Below are 13,365 nucleotides of genomic sequence, written 5' to 3' on the forward strand. Positions count from 1 at the left end.
ATGAAGGCTTAAAATTCCTTTTCTTTTTGTGTTATATAGTTATGTATACAGATGAGCAAAATAGGAAAGTAATACTCTCTGATCTCATCACCAGCAATAATCAGTGTTAATGTTTTGATACATAACCTTTTCATCTTTTTTCTATGTGTACATGTCTATCTATATACAAATTTAGAAAAATTACAGCATATACTCTTTGCTTAATAAACTTTAAATTTTATAATAGTTTTAGATTTATAGAAAAGTTGTGAAGACAGCACAGAGAATTCCGATATGGCTGACACCTAGTTTCCCCTATTGATAAATATCTTCTATTAGATGCTACTAACGTCACATCTAATGAACCAATATTGATGAATTGTTATTATTTATACCAATTTAATGCATTGCTATTAACTGAAGTCTATGCTTTATTCAGATTTCTTTAGTTTTCACCTAATATTCCTTGTCTGTTCCAGGCTCCCATCTAGAATGCCACATCATATTTAACCTTTATGTCTCTTTAGGCTCCACAGACTCTGTTTTTCAGACTTCTACTTTTTTTTTTTTTTTTGACTTTGACAATTTTTAGGAGTACTGGTCAGGTATTTTGTAGAATATCCCTCGGTTAGCATTTGTCTGATGTTTTTCTCATAATAATGTGGTTGTAACTTTTGGTGAGAGAACCACAGAAGTGCCATTCTCTTCACATCATATCAAGGGTACATACTATCAACATGACTCATCGCTGTTGAGGTTGACCTTGGTCATCTGGCTTAGGTCATATTTGTCCATTTTCTCTACAGTGAAATTACTCTTTTTCTGTCTTTCTTTCCACATTGTGTTCTTTGGAAGAAAGTCACTAATCAGAGACCACACTGACGAGGTAAGGAGTTATGTTCTACTCTTCGAAGGCGGAGAATACTGACAGATATTATTTGGAATTCTTCTGCATAGATAATTTGTCTCTTCTCTCTCATTTACTTATTTATTTAACCATTTATTTATACCAGTGTGGACTCATGGATATTTATTCATTACTTTGGATTTTAATCCAATACTATGTTATTTATTTTGTTGCTCAAATTGTTTCAACTTTGACCACTGAGAACACTGCAATTGGCTGCTGTGTCCCCCATTGTGGTGCCCCCATTGTTGTTGGTTTTTTGAGTATTTCCTTACTTTCTGGCACGATAAGATGTCCAGAATCATTTTGTATTATCCATGTTCTGGACTTAGAATCAACTATTTCTCCAAGGATCCTGGTTCCTTTTATTGGACAATGATATTAAAAACAAGATTTGGGAGCTGGATATGCTCATTGCTACATGGAGGTCTTTGCTTTTAGGACTTCTCAGCTGGAAATGTATATGTGTTTATCAATTGGTGTGTACACAAATATCTATATTTATTCCTATAGATATACCTGTATCTATATTAAACTAAACATGAGTTCACACCGATGTGTCCAATTCTAATCCAGTACCACATTCTTGACTCTTTCCTTTGCTTGTCTGTGAACTCCCAATCTGAGAAACCTAGTTTCCATCATCCGCCATCCATTTACTTAATTGTTCAATTCTAGTATGTGTGTACAGTGATTTCAGAAATGTTAATCCCTACCCTGATGGAAAACAACTTTACCAACTAGAGTGCAGTGCTTATGTCTAATTCTTTTTGCCTTTCATTTTAATATCCACTCATTTCCAAAGTTATATAAGTCAGCACTTTTAGCCCTACCCACTTCAGTCATTTCATACATTGTAATATAGATTCTTTTTATCATAGTCTGCATTTCATCTCAGAATCCCCTGATCTCCTAAATAATATTTTTAAATTTGCATAAATTAAGGTTCACTCTTTGTGCTATAAATTTCTGTAGATATTGGCAAATGCATAGTGTCATGATCCACCACTGCAGTATCACACAGAATAGTTTCACTCCCCTAAAAAAACTCCCTGCACTTTACCCATTCAACCAAACCCTTTCTCTAAAACCCTGGAAACCACTGATTTATTTGATGTCTCTATAGTTTTATTATTTCCAAAACATCATATAAGTGGAGTCACACGGTATGCAAACTTTTCAGACTGGTTTATTTCATTTATCAACATGTATTTAAGATTTATCTATGGTTTCGCATGACTTAATAGATCATTTTTATTAATAAATAGTATTCCATTGTATGGATGTACTACAGTTTATTTATCCATCGCATATTGAAAAAACTCCCTGTTATTGAAAGATATATTGATTGCTTTCAGTTTTTGACAGTTACAAATAAAGCTGCTGTAAATATTTGCATGTGGTTTTGTGTGGACAAATATTTGTAAATCAATTGAGTAAATATCTAGGAGTCTGATGGTTGGATCATATGGTAAGAGTATGTTTAGCTTTGTAAGAAACTGCTGAGCTATCCTCCAAAGTAGCTGTACCATTTTTCATTCTCAACAGGAACAAATGAGAATTCTTGTTGCTCAATATCCCTGCCAGCAATTACTATATCAGGTTTTTGAATTTTAGCTATTCTAATATGTATGCAGTGGCATCTTTTGTTATTTTAATTTGAATGTCCATAATGATGAATGATACTGAGCATATTTTATATGATTATTTCCATCTATATATCTGTTTTATGATATATCTATTCACCTTTTATTTTTAAAATTATTTTTTTAAATGTTATTGTGGTAAGAATACTTAACATAAAATAAACTCTCAACAAATTTTAAGTGTACTATACACTATGGTTCTAGATATCTAGAACTTATTCATCTTGCCTGACTGAAACATTATGCCCATTGATTAGTAACTTTCCATTTCCCCTCCGATGAGCCCCTGGAAATTATCATTTCACTTTTTGATTCTATGAATTTGACTATTTTAGATACCTCATATAATTGGAATCATGCAATATTTGTCTTTCTATTATTGGCTTATTTCACTTAGCACAATGTCCTCAAGGTTCATCCATGTTGCATATTGCAGAATTCCTTCTGTTTTAAGGCTGAATGGTATTCCATTGTATGTGTATACAACATTTTCTTTATCCATTCGTCTGTCAGTAAACATTTAGGTTGTTTCTACATCTTGGCTGTACTTGGAAATACTGCTGCAATGATAGTGGTAGTGCTAATATATCTTAGAGCTCCTTATTTCAGTTCTTTAACACATATACCCAGAAGTTGGATCGTTGGGTCATATGTAGTTCTATTTTTAATTTTTGAAGGGACCTCAGTACTGCTTTTCATAGCAGCTACACCATTTTACATTCCCACCAACAGTGTGAAAGGGTTTCAATGTCTCCACACTCTCTCCAATACCTGTTGTCTTTAATTGGGTTGTTTGTTTCCTTCTTGTTGAGTTTGTGAGTTGTTTTTCATATATTTTGGACATAAGTCCTTTACTCAATATATGATTTGCAAATATTTTATCTTGTTACCATCTTAACAGTGTCTTTTGCAGCATATGTTCCTTTAACCTGCTTTCTTCTCACTCAACGATATATCATTAACATCTTTCCATATTATTCTTTCATAACATCTCTTTTTAATGATTGTAAGTTATTTCATTACATGAATGTATCATACAACAATCTATTGTTGTTGGACAAAATGGTTTCCAGTCTTTCATTCCTACAAAAAAAGAGAAAATAGTGATGGATATCCTTGTAAATAAATATTCTCCCAATATTTACTCAGAATGAATTTCTTTAGGTTAAACTTTTGTATCACAGAGTATTAACATTTTAAAACCTTTTGCTGGGACAAATTCTTTTTTTCTTGATCTTCTATGCTTATAAAGCATTTCATTCCCTCTTTAGGTCAGGGCCAGAGGTAGAAGACAAGTGCATTTTGAGGTATCGTGTGCTTTGATAATTAGTATGTCAAATACACATAGATCCAAGACACCAGAAGTATTCGGCCTCAGGTGAGAGCTTCATCCTAGCCTTTCCAAGGGTGACACCCTCTCATTTATTTCAGTTTACATTCTAAACCTTAGCTGAGGCCTCATGTCCTCTAGGACACCTGCCTACTAATCCTCTCATCTTAGTGTTGGCTCTAAGTGAAGGCATTTAATGAAGCAATCTGGGTGACGTATATTTAGTTACTTAGACTGTGCAGTTATTGGAGATCCCTGGGGGACTGGTAGTGACCCCTTCATCCCAACATTGTTTTTCTGCCTTTCTCAAGCTGGGTTAATGTTCCTCTGCTACATTCCCCTGGCATTCCATTTTAACACATACTTTTTAATGTTTCTACCCTCTCTATGAGATTCTGAATGTCATAAGCCAAACTACCTAGAAATCTTCTTTTTGTATTTTAAAAATACAGTAAGTAGAAACAAATGTTTTTGACAATTCTATAACATTCCCTGAAAACTGTTGCAAAGAAGTCTTGAGCATCCTCCTCTTTAAGTGAGAGAATCATAGAGGTTTCTGCTTTGTTTTTACACATCCAATGTGTTATATACACTTTTACTTTGTGGCAGCAAGGACCCAGACTTTGAGTAGCAGAGAGAGGAAGCTGGAGCAGGAACTGGGCTTGTTGGCCTAGCTCTTATTTTAGCTTTTTAGGTTTGCTTTTGTCCTGCCAGACACTGCTGCTAACCTTTGGCCTACAGTAGTTTTGACAAATATGGAGGCTATTAGTCAAAGGAACCTTGTCTCCCTAAGAATGTGTTGCGACACATTCAACTCAGAGCCATGTCAGTTGAAACGGATCTTGTGCTTTAGCAAGTACCTTGGATCTTTGGGAGAATAAACTAATGGCTTTATAGGCCTTTTATGGAAGGCTGCTGCTGTGCTGCATGCTCTTGGCGCTTGGGAAGGCATAGCGGTGCTGGGTGCCAAGAATATAATCAGCCAGAACAATATGTTCAGCATTTAGGGAATACAGCTGGATCCAGCAAATGTATAAGACAGAACTGACTGTGAGACCAAATAAATTTTCTCTGCAAATTTTACTCTCTAAAGTAATGCTGAACTGGGGGTCCTAATACCTCACTCCAGCCCCACATGATTTTGGATATATGCTAGTTGGGGCATTTAGATTGACTTCAATTGTGTTTCTCTTGTGTCTTTCACTAGATGACAGACTTTTAAAAGCAGAGGCTCGTGTCTGAACTGTTCTGTAAATCCTGCCATTCCACGTGTAATGCCATGAACTCAAATAAATTGCTGGTAAGATAGAGTAAATGCTAGACCAGACAAGCAGATGTTATCAACTTGGGGATTAAAACTGACCTAACCTTTGGATTCGGAGCCCTCTCTTCCCTTCCTCCACCCTTACTCACTTTTTTCTCTAAGCATGCAGCCACAGGAACATGAATCCAAGGCTTGGATTTAGTACTTTTATCCAAGACTTTTCTGGGGGCATCATTTAACTATAAGTGGTAAGACTATATAAAAGTTATTTATAATTTTTAAATTTGGATGAAAGGACATTTTCTAGGCTATGTATTATTGTAATTCTTAAAAGTGGTCACTTAAGAACATGTTTTCATCTTTTTCCCTCATGTGTCCTATCTGAGACCTTCAGAGTTCCTATACCGAGAGAATGTGGAAAAGGTAGGGCAGAAAGTGAACAGGGCACGCCAGCAAAGGCACTGCTCCCATTTCCCTCTCCATCTTTCAGCTCTAGGGAGAGAGGAGAGAAATTAATCAAAAGTAGGATTAATTTACACTGTAAAGCATCTGTTCCTTCTCAGGCATTTTACGTATCTCATCTTAATTCCATGGCAATTTAGCAAAGTGGATATTCCAATTCTCGTTTTACAGACTGGGAAAAACAAAGGACTAAGTGAGTATGTAACTTGTTCAAAGTCACAGAGCTATGGCCAGTATTGGAGCCCAGTGCTGTCTTGAGTATACAGAGGCCATCAGGTTGTTCCTTACTCACACCATGCTGAGTCCTGTTAACTGCATTTAGAGTGAACTGCTGTAAGGTAAGCAGGGGATCTTGGTGATGGCTGTGGGCCATAATCACAGGTAAGGAGGAAACAACCTTCTGAGAGCTGAATTTGCAAAAACCTATAAAGCCATAGCAATCAGAGCTCTGAAGAATAGGTATGAGTCCCTGCTATCAACTATTGCTCGGGCAGAACTTCCCCCACTCATTCCCTCTCCAAAAAATAAGCAAACTTGAACTTTGCACAGCCTTCCTTTACTGCCTGAAGCTGCTGAAAACCAACAGGATTTGGGGATCTGTGCTTTCCACTGGACAGGAAAGACTATTTGGGGATGAAAAGGAAGGCGAGGAAGAGAGGAAGGGAAGAGGACTCTATGTGCAAGAAAGTTTATACTTTAGACAAGGGAGGGTTCAAAGGAGACACACCCGGCATGCAAAAGGGAGATGAGAGATGACTCATTTGGTCTGTAAAGCAACAGTTCATTACCTCTCCATAACTCATTAGAATTTCCTAGAATGTCTAGTTTTTTGCTATTCTAACTATTCAGATGTCCTGGATGCAGCACAGAACTATTTGTCAGACCATGTGGCAGGGACTGCTAGCCGATTCCCAATATCTAGTCTTCCTTTCTTCCTTCGTATGTAAGCCAGTAGTGTATATGTGATGGCAATGACCCCAGCTAAAACACTACCAACCTCCCTTATTGCCAAGAGTAAGCTTGTGACAATGTATTGATCAATGAAATATAAGCAAAGTGTCCCTAAGGACTTCTGAGAAGACATTTTACAAGATTGCTGACTCATCCAAGGGGACTTTTGTTCTCTTCCTCCTTCCTAAGCTGTGACTGTAGACAAGATGACAGACACTTGGGCAGCCACGCCGCCTCATTAAGTAACCTTCAGCACAGAAACCGCGTACCAGGGCGGCCGAGCAGGAGGATGAAAGAAGTCTATCTTTCATAAGCAGGACTCCCTTTCTACCTCCTAACTTCTATTACTTAAGAGAGAAAATTATCTTGTTAAATTGTTTTCCTAAGTTTTTTTCTCTATATGCAGCCACCTAACTCACAAAAACCATTGTTTACGTGTTTATGCATATAAAAATTTAAGTAATAAAAATAACATTTAGAGAATAATTCAAGACATTAATGTAAATGTTTTTGCCTGACAGTAGATGATTGTCCAAAAAATGGGCAGATCTAAAGTGTGTGGGGATTCTACCTTTGGCTGAGGTGGCTTAGAGTGGGCCTTTTTTTTCGTAATTGGAATTTAAATTTAGCAGTGAGAATAGAAACATAGAAGGGAGGGGGGTGACATGAAAACAGCTGTGAGTATGGGAACAAGAAAGGGCAGGCCGTGTTTGTGAAACAGTAAGTGAACTCTTGTGGTTTGAAGCAAGTTTTTGAGTTGGAAAGTAATGGAAGAACAGCCAGTGAAATTCCCTGGCAATCTCTCACTTATACCCCACGATCTTATCCGTGCTAGCTTGTGTTTTAGGGACACCCAGCACATCTTTTCTCAGCCTGTGTCTCGACAGGTTTGGAAAGCTGTGGTCTTTTCCCGATTTACTCTCACAAGCCATCTCTCATGCCCAGCCCCAGTCCCGAACCTGGCCCCTATCCAGAACGGCACCCATAACGTGGCGCCCAGAAGGGCACGTGGCACTCTGAGCCAAGGGGCCTCTTGGTTTGGAACAGGGTAAGCTGGCTTCTCTGTTACGTTTTCTGCAGCCTTCCCAACGACACCCAGCACCCATTTAGCCCTTTTGGCTAAACACAAGGTCACCCCCAAGACTCCCAATGGAGAAGATCACCACGTCCCTGAAGGTACAGACAACAACCTCTGTACAGACTGGTTCATGAGCATCTCGGGAAGGTCTAGACCCCTTTTCACCACATGCTCTTGGCCCCATTGCGCAACCCGTTCTGCTGCATAACTGTAGTGGGCCGCAGGCCGTGATTCGGGAGTGGCCCTCGCCGGACAAGTCCGCTCGCACATGACTTGAAATTCCTAACAGAAGTTCCTTTGTTGCTGACTGGAAAACTGGTTCTGTTTCTCATATTTCTCACTTTCTGGAGCTGCATTAGCAACAGGTACAAATTAGGTGGGGCTTCATTAATATTCTCAGCAGCTTCTACAAACCAAGAATTGGGAAATATGTCTCTGAAATGTTGTTGTTGTCGTTGTTGCTAGGAGTGTGGAGATACAGGCAAAAATGAGCAGCGTGGTTTGTGTCTGCAACTGGCCTCAACACATCTCTTCCCCCTTGCCGGCTGATCACTCGTCGGATGGCTCCGTTTTAATGCGCCACACTGACAGGGTATCTCAGTCATGCGGCTAATTAAAATCATTCCGAGGCTCAATGTGACAGGTCCTTCAGACTCATAAATCATAAATCATAACAAATGGCACTCCTTTTCGGTTCTCTTTCTCTTTTTTCAACACGTTGATTTACTCTCAGTGTGCATAAGCAAAAAACAAACAATAAAAATACTAATAAAAATGCCCAGGCTTTCTGAGCCAGTAAGACAACAGCCAGGAAAACAAACAAACAAACAAACAAAAAACCTGAAAATAAAAAAAAAAAATCTCACTTTTGCCTTTCAGGGCATGGATATGTGAGGGAAACTCAGATTGCTGAAAAGCAGACAGTGGTCTATTGGTTACAGACATATGAATCACTCCAGGACTGGACTGAGACAGACCCACCCAGAGTTACCTGGAAAACACAAAAAAACAGCCTGGCCAAAGTCCAGACACTAGGGGGACCAAACAAAAAGTTTCCCAGGGAAGAGGAGGCAGTAATCAAAGCTCTGACAGCACCCAGCTCCCGTGAAAAATGACTGTGGCGAATTCCCATTAAGGATATTTGAAACCGCAGTTCTTATCTTTCCCCATCTTCCTTTTTTCTCAGCTGGAGACCCGCAGCCCAGCTCTTCCCATCTGATCCTGTGATAGAAGCGAGCTATGTCCACTTAGCTCAAATCTAGTCAGAGTACAGGGATTAGGTTACTGCTCCCAGTTGATGAAAAACCAGCAGCTTCAAAGACACCTGGTTTGCCGGTTCTCAAAAAGATCCACATCCAGCAAAAATAGTTCTTAAATTCACCCTCTTGAGGGGAGCACCTGAAAAAAAATGGAATGATTAAAAAAAGAAAAGTTCAATATGTGGTTTGAATAAAGGAGATCATTAGCAGCCTGGAGGAATGCCTTACAAGATTTTGAAGAACTACTGACTTCAAGACAATAGTTGAATATTTTTTCATGAATTCATAGTGGCGAGAGTCTTATTCTTAAAGAGCTTACTTTTCAGAGCCAAGCAATGGCTGCTTTATCACACACTAATTTCCTGTTACTAGTCTGTTGCTTGTGGGATTTATTAGAGGGAAGAAGAGTATAATCTTCTAGTTATTGTGTGGCTGCCAGATGAAGTACCTAATCATCAAAATGAAAAACTTGCTTAGATTTATTACATAGACTCAGACACCTAAATTTTAAAATGCAATGGTTGAAAAAAACAGAATCTATCAGTTATATTCATGGAAATGTACATTAAGCATTCATCAAAGAGATTGTAAGAAGTAACTAGGAGTAAAGGAACATATAAGAATATAAAATTAAAAAGTAGTTTTCAAAAGGCACAGCATCAGTAAAACACCTATACTAAAAAGGAAGCATAATATAATATTACATTTTAAATAGGCTAGGTTATCAAAATTTCTAAACCTCTGCTCCGAATCACTGAACCGATAACCTGCAGCAACTCTTTCTCCCTCAATGGGGAACACAAACAGATTCTTTAAAATGCTTTCAGGGATGGATATTGTAACATTTGATGAATTAAATTATGCTGCAATAACCAACAACCCCCAAATCTTAGTGACTTAAAACAACAAAGATTATTTTTTGCTCATGCTACATGTCCATCAAGAGTCAGCAGGGCTACTTTGTTCATCGTGGTCTGTTTTGAGCTCAGGCTAAAGCCAGTCAAGAGCTAGGAAGGGAGGAGTAGGGGAGTTGTGCATTGGCTCATAGTCTTAGAAGCCAGAAGTGACAGAGATCGGTTTCATTCACATTTCATTGCCCAGTGCACTCGGCCAAGCCTAACTTCAGAGCGGAGTGGGAAGTCCTGGCCAACATGTGCTCTAGCTGAGAATAAGAAATATTTCCTGGAATTAACGATATTGATACCTGTTTCAATGACAATCACAGACATGCCTTCATTTTCTTTTTACCTGTATTTTTATTTCATCCTAAAATTTGCTAACTGGAATTTATCTTTGAAAGTGCCTCCTTCTTTCTTCTGGTATCCCAGGCATCTTGCTATCTGTGGATATCTCTGGACTAATAACACAAGGAATTTACTATTGATTTCAAGGCATAATGCCTAAATGTCCTGAGAGTCAAGCCTCTCCAAAAGTCAAATAATCTTAGTCTTTGTCTTTTCCCCCTCCCTCCCTCCCCGCTCCCTCCCTCCCCCCCCCCTTCTTTCTTTCTTTCTTTCTTTCCTTCTTTCTTTCCTTCTTTCCTTCTTTCCTTCTTTTTCTTTTTTCCTTGCTTTCTTCTTTTTTTAATATAAAGGAGTTTTTCTGTCCTATAAGTATTATGGTGAAAAGGGCTATAGGGAAAATGAAGTGCCTGACCTTTCTTTTCTATTATTTCCTTCTAATCATCTTTATCATCCAGACTTTGACCCATTACTCACATTTTATTGACAAAAACAGGACTCTGTCTGAACTTTCGGAATGTGTTCTCCAAGGTTTTCAGCAAATTATTTCTGCCATATTTTCAAGATCGATCATATGCTACTTTAATAAGGCCACACTGTGGTATGAATAGGTGAAAGAGTCTATGAAAATTTCAAACTAGAAAATTATTGGAATTCATATTTTCTTGTCAGAATAAAAGTAGAATACAAAGACTATACTCCTCTTTGTATTCAGAAGGTGCCTGAGGCCTACGAGAACACGCTGAAAAATAGAATTCACTCACTAGTTTCTAATATTTCTAACACAAAATATGAAAATAAAAAAGAAACTTCAGGCTTTTTATCAAGCCGGTTCAGAAATGTATTTGAGGTATGATACAATAGTAAATAAAATGTAACATTTGCATTAACAAGCTTTTTAATAATTTGTACTGTAAAAGTGAAATATGCTTATTGTGGAAATTTAGGAAAATAATAAAAGGTATAAAGAAGAAAAAGAACCAGTCATAAGGCTAGCTTCGAGAAATAATAATTGTAAACAATAATTCAAAAATAGCTGATGTTATCTTTCCAGCATGTCCCCTGTATCTGTTTTTACACAATTCAAAATACACTTAGAGGGTATAAGTCCACAAATTCGGACATACTCGAATTATTAACTTTCATCATTTTTCTAAGGCCCGAATTTCTATATCAAGTCCTTACTTTGCCTGGGGGACTAACATTTAATTATGATCAATTTGAGACAAATCTGGGCATATCTAAGTCGACAGGGGTCAGGGGTGATGTGGCACCAAAGCACAGTAGGGGTGGGGCACTTGATACTCAATCATCTGCATGTATTTCTGCTAAGAAGTTCCTTGTCCTTCTTTGTACTCTCTCTCAAAACCCACCAAATTCTGGCTCTTAACAACTCCCAATTTCTTCTTTTCTAAATCCAAGAGTACCTTCCCCCCCCTCCCCCACAAGGTACAAGAATATGCTGATTATTTACCTACTGCCTCTCAGTTCCAAAGTCACCCTTTTAACACTCTGTCATGTGGGACTGGGATTCTGGAAACCGTATTTCCCAGACTTCTTTGCCCCTTTTGCTAGTACTGCCAATTGGCAGCAGCAGAGGGGCATGGGAGGCGGGAGGAACAGAGTGGCTTCCTTCCTATTTATTGTCCGTTCTGTCAGTTTATTGCCCAGGACTAGTGATTTGTCCTCCAAGCAGTAGGTGGCTCAGAGCTCAGCTCCAGCGTCTTTTAGCTCTCCCAGACTCCGCAGCATGAGCCCCTCAGAAGCAGCAGCAATAGCTGGGCGGTGCCCCATCCTCCCAGGGTCTGAACCCCCCCTCCCAGAGGCCCTCCATTCAAGCAGTCCAGTGGTGGCTCTTCCCTGTTACTAATGCCTCCAGATGATCACCTCAGAGCCCACTTTGTCTCCTTACTGTAGCATCTGGAGAGCCAATTTCCAAATACATGGTGAGATTTAGGTTTTCCTCACCAGGGGATCCTGACTGATGTGTAGGGAATGGATTCTTTTTTTCTGATCTTGATATTTTTCCCTCAGAGAGAATCCCTCTATCAGTAAAGTTTGTATCCCAGGCATCTAGCAGAAGCTCCTTCAAGAGTTCAAACAGTTGAAAACACAAAAGCCAGAGACACTGACTATTTCTGTTTCCCACCCAATGATGCTTTTCTCTGGCATCGTAAACGCAGAACTGGGCTACATGCCTTACTGGGGGAGGGGAGATAGAAGGATGGAAAAAGAGGAAATCGATACTATGGCAAAAGTGCTATCCAATCATAGTACTTTTAAATAATGCTTTTTTTTTTTTTTTTGCCAGTTCCATAAACTTCCTGTATTCACTTTCTCTGCTGAGTCCTGCCCAAATTGCAGATTCATAAGCAAAGTCAATATGATTATTGTTTCAGCCATTAAGTTTTGGAGGTAATTTCTTATGTACCTACATTATCCAATAGTGACCCTGTATTATATGTATGTGTATGTATATATAGATAACTTTCGGTATTCTGTTATGTCTTGGTTTTCAAAGGTTAGAAATTAGAATCTTTATTAATGTGGCTTCAAGTTAGACTTTAGAAACTTCTGAAAGACATTTAATATATTCAGCACAGAGTTGAAAATCTGCAGCTCACTCTTCTGAGGGTACATAACTTTGTTGAATTTATTGTTAAGTTCATGTTATAATTTTTTCTGGTCCTGAATTATCAAGCAGTTGAACTTTTTTCCCTCTTTAAAGTTGATTGAAATACACAGGCTTTTATATAGGTTATATAGAATTTAGTTCCATGGTTGCTTGAACAGAAAGAAACTCAAGATGGATATCTATGTTAACTCTATGCAACCATATGCGTATTTATGAAGCTGAAAAGCAAGTCTGAAATTTTATGTGCCCTTTAAAAGATAAAATCTTCAGAGAGAAGCATGTTCCTGCCTCCATAAACAGTAAACCAAGAGCTTGTACATCATTTAATAACCATGATAAATATTCCTCAAAGACAACTACACGTTTGTAATTGATTTTGACCATTATTCCACATTGAATAACTGCAGGATGCAACAAAGCCAGAATGATGATGTAGACAAATAGAAAAAGACATTTGTAGTCAATTTGCATAGCATATTTAACTTTCCAAATGGCTGTAGACAAAGACAAGGTTTTAGGTACTGCAAGGCTGAAATACAGCAAATAAAGACAGGGTTGATGGTGAAGACAGGTGAGAATAAAGTTAACTTAGAAGTGTTACTATTGGTCTCAA

At 38.2% G+C, this 13,365-nt stretch overlaps 2 long non-coding RNA genes across 4 annotated transcripts in view; both read left to right on the top strand.

Annotated features, from left to right (window-relative positions):
- The first annotated feature begins 576 nt into the window (after positions 1–576).
- The window catches only part of LOC111738693, a 30,988-nt gene continuing 18,199 nt past the window's right edge, over positions 577–13,365 (top strand). The window contains exons 1-5 of one of the 3 annotated variants that reach the window (XR_002779949.1): positions 577–865; positions 3,804–3,910; positions 5,070–5,162; positions 5,760–5,926; positions 7,620–7,786. This is a non-coding gene — a long non-coding RNA (uncharacterized LOC111738693). Of the gene's footprint in view, positions 866–3,803; positions 3,911–5,069; positions 5,163–5,759; positions 5,927–7,619; positions 7,787–13,365 lie in introns of those variants that run through there. The other 2 variants (XR_002779950.1, XR_002779948.1) reach the window with 2 other exon arrangements.
- Positions 7,866–8,300, top strand: LOC111738694. The gene is made up of 2 exons (XR_002779951.1): positions 7,866–7,982; positions 8,083–8,300. It is a non-coding gene; the product is annotated as an uncharacterized LOC111738694 (long non-coding RNA).

The sequence above is a fragment of the Pteropus vampyrus genome, unplaced genomic scaffold (genome assembly GCF_000151845.1).
Source record: "Pteropus vampyrus isolate Shadow unplaced genomic scaffold, Pvam_2.0 Scaffold42, whole genome shotgun sequence".
NCBI classification, from domain to species: domain Eukaryota; kingdom Metazoa; phylum Chordata; class Mammalia; order Chiroptera; family Pteropodidae; genus Pteropus; species Pteropus vampyrus.